This window comes from Molossus molossus, unplaced genomic scaffold, assembly GCF_014108415.1.
Source record: "Molossus molossus isolate mMolMol1 unplaced genomic scaffold, mMolMol1.p scaffold_m16_p_1, whole genome shotgun sequence".
NCBI classification, from domain to species: domain Eukaryota; kingdom Metazoa; phylum Chordata; class Mammalia; order Chiroptera; family Molossidae; genus Molossus; species Molossus molossus.
Genome location: NW_023425344.1, coordinates 161,046,347 through 161,050,347, shown reverse-complemented (window position 1 = coordinate 161,050,347; position 4,001 = coordinate 161,046,347). Strand labels below are relative to the sequence as shown.

Here is a 4,001-nt window from a genome sequence, read left to right as displayed (position 1 = left end):
TTTGCATATGTGCATAACCAATGAACACAGACAAGAGTATGGGGAAGGCAGGAGGGGTTGGGAGCGAGGAGGAGAGAGTCAATGGGGGAAAATGGGGGGGGGGGGCATCTGTAATACTTTCAACAATAAAGATTTAAAAAATAAAAATAAAAGTTAATATGTCCTAATTGAAGTTAGAACAAGGCTTTCCAGTATTAAAACTTATTATGTAACACCTAGTTAATATGAAGGTGATTGTATCCACTGCTTCCTCATTTGACAACACAATTTTGCCTGTTCTTAAACATGGAAACAATGCATGCACCTCATGGTAGACTACTACAGACTTAATGATGTGGTTCTATCCATTACGTCCTCTACAGCTAATACCCAATATTATTAAAATTACTTATTCCATCCAAATGGCAACTGGTATTAGATTTGGCTAATATGTTCATTTCAGTGACTATTTCAATAACCTCCCTCCGTTGTAGTTTGCCTTTACCTCCAAAGGGACAGAGTTCATCTTTTCTAGGCTACATATGGGGTACCTCAATAGCTCTGTCATTACACACAGCCTTTGAAGAGAAGATATTCATTGTATCCATTTTTCTTTAAGGGTACAAGTATGACATTAAATTGATGACATCCTTCTCCAAGGACTTATTTGTCACAATCATTAAGGATATAAAAGTGTACTAGTCCTGTTTTGGGTTTTGTTGGCAACATATTCCTCATTTATAATTTTTACTTAATCTCACTGATGCTGTTATTTACAAACCAGTCCCCTTAAATGGGGAACCCTCCAATAAAGGCTTTAGAATCTGCAAAACCTAGTTATCAACAGCCACTCCTCTCATGCATTCTGGAGTCTATGGATGACCATAAATTGTCCAAGGATTTCTGATGCAAGATACTGCCTCTATAGCCCTATTTTACACGCCATTAACATAAAACTTGTTGGATGCATACTAGGCTCTCTTGGAAACAGAGGCTCTCCCAGACCCTAAACCTGTGACATTCCATACCCAACTGCTAATTATACATTGGATCATTGAGGAAATGACCCATAACTCACTATGGCTACTGAGACCCCTCCGTAATCCAGAATAGAGCTAAACTGAGGCCTTCTGGCATATTCCACCTGCAGGATGAGGTGGGCTCCCTGTCCTTAGTCTTGCCAAATGTCATGATGATAAAGGAGATCACTTTCCCCTGAGCTACTGGCTACCTAATCGGCCTTGTGATTAACTGAGTACACAGTTATGGGAGTTCATAGTCCATACAAGTGACATTGCCACCAGCCATAGTGAAGCTCAATGGAATTTTGCTGCTTTCTATCCCTTAGCCAGAATATCCCTGGTAAAGGATAAGACCCAGGATCAACACAATTGGCCATACTTCAGGCAGTGATCTCAGCACTGGATGCTCTGGCCAATAAATGGCCACATCTTCACATTTATTCTAAACCATTGGTCTATTACCTAAGAGTTTGTTTGTTTGTTTGTTTGTTTTTTTTCCCCTTCAGGGTAAAAAATTTAGGAATCTCTTCTCTCACAGATGACTATTGTCTCCTTAAACATTTTCTGTATTAAACTCCAATCAAATGGACCTCTAAATGGACCTCTATCTTTATCTTGCACAGGCCTGAATATCTCTCTCTCTCTCTCATTTTATTTTATTTTATTTTATTTTATTTTATTTTATTTTATTTATGTTCAGCCATTTCATAAAGGAGGAGGACACAAATAAATCTCCCTCTTTAGGTCATGTCAATGTTAACCTATCCCATAAGTATAGCCAATAAAATCTATTATTAGGAGAAAATGTGGTAGTCAAATGGGAAAGCCTTAACCTCTCTTAATTTAAGGCCCCTTGAGGTATATTTAGTGTCCCCTCAGGCCAATTTAAAAGATATCTTCCCATAACCCTTTCCTACCTATATTTAAAAGGAATATGTCTCTCCTCCATATGAGTGAATGTTTGTTATATATGAGGCCCTTTAATGATATCTCTCCTATCTTTATAAATTTCCTATCTTGCCCCTAACCTAAGGGATGGAGGCCAGATTGAGGTACATACTTTCCTTGGATCCCTGAATGACAAACCTCCCACACACTAGGCAGCTGCCTATTTGATATGGCAGCATAAACTCCCACCATCCAGAAAAGCTTCCTGAATATTTGGTTTATAAGCAGTAAATAATTAGTCCAGGGTCTCCTACTAATCCCCTCATGGAAATTAAAATTAGTACTACAGGGCTATTCCTACAATGTGGGCTATCAAAAAGAGAAATAGAAAACTCCACTAAGTAAATACAAATCATATTCAGAGATAATAAAAGTAATACTATATTCCCATAATGATGACACCAGACAATGCATCCTAGGAAATGCTGGAGGAAAATCAACATCCAACAGAAAAACCCTGCCAAATACAGCTGCACATCATTCTATTGTCCATTGTTCTCATTACTATTGGTCTGACTGCATTCATTGGTTTGCAGTCCAGAGGCCAAAACCCTCCAAGTAAGCTATGCTTTCAACCAAACATGGCAAATGCTCAGACTCTTATGCCACCAAGTTTAGCTAATACAAGCCCTGTGAGCCAAAAAGCTCTCTGGTTTGCCCATCACCAACCAAACCAACAAATGAAGACAAGGGCCCATACTAGTTGACCCAAATAGTGGCCTGACTACAGGCCAATGCTGGAATTCCAACCTCACCCTCATAATAACACAGAGCCATAGTAAGACCTCACATCAACTCCAGTGAGTACACACTTGGAAAGGGCCCCTCAGTCCCATACTCCAGATGATGTCACCCAGCTCAGGACCTCACTGCTGGAGATGACATCCTATTAGATTATACCACTCCAGCCCCAAACTTTGAGATCTCCCACTGGAGATGATTTTGCCCTCTGTGACAAAGACAGCTTCATACTCTGGACACTAAAAACTTTGCCCCAGCAATACCCACAGGTTGCCTCTCCTAAGGTGCTGACAAATTAAACACAAAATAGCTATTTTTTCTTCCTTTGATGTTAAGAATTTTATCATGTTTCTTGAGTTTGTTGTCTGCTTAAATCATTATCATGTTATGCTCCTTCTCTTGCCAACATGTACACCCCTTTATCACCATGCCTAATAGGAAATCTGGTAGAGATGATGGCTACCTGTGTTATTCTAAAAATTAAAGAAGACAATTGCTTCCCCTGGAAGGAATTGGCCTCATACAGTCACCTGCTGACCCTCTGGGGAGAGGATCACCCCAAGCGATTTCTCTTACTCAGCTCCCTCCTGCTTCCACAACCCAGTTTCTCAACCATGGACATAAAACCATCCTCTCTCTTTTATTACACATAAATACCACTAAGCTTTGCATATACCTTACTAAATCATTAGCTTATACCCTCCAGAAATGTAACTGAAAGACCTGCACCTTGACTCAAGATAGCATTGCCAACTAGATAGACAGACACCTAAGTATCATTCTTTTAGCACACTTCACAACTCTACCAATTTATTGTTAGAAATCCTGGAAATTTCAGATTTGTTTTCATGGCGAGTGTTATACAAATAAGAAACTGAGTTATGGGACAGCATATAAAGACTCATTAAAATTCTACTTATGTTTTCCTTTTTACTCTCATAATAATATGCGATCTTTGTCGTTTAAGTCAACCAATACCCTAGTGTCTAAGTCTCTTTTATGATTAAGGCCATTCAAATACCCAAATAATCAAGTTCAAAACTGATATAAAGATATCTAGGGGACAATCGTAATACAGTTTTTTTAATGCTATCTTGAGCCAGTTTTGAGGTCCTGGCTAGGGGCCAGTCATTTATGTTTTCTGAGAAGCTGTTATGATGTGTTGTTGTAAGGTTATACCAATGTGCCTGTGTTTCCTGCCTCCCCTTCCACCTCTCCACCTCTCCTGCCTCTGTCACCCCTGAAACAGCAACACTAACCCCTCCTGTTCCTTCTCATCCTCAGCCTACTCATTGAGAAGACAACAAAGAC

The 4,001-nt window shown here is 39.5% G+C and overlaps 1 non-coding gene across 1 annotated transcript; it reads right to left on the bottom strand.

Annotated features, from left to right (window-relative positions):
* Positions 1–1,687: 1,687 nt before the first annotated feature.
* Positions 1,688–1,826, bottom strand: LOC118622518. Its single transcript, XR_004958075.1, has one exon. It is a non-coding gene; the product is annotated as a small nucleolar RNA SNORA29 (small nucleolar RNA).
* Positions 1,827–4,001: the final 2,175 nt, after the last annotated feature.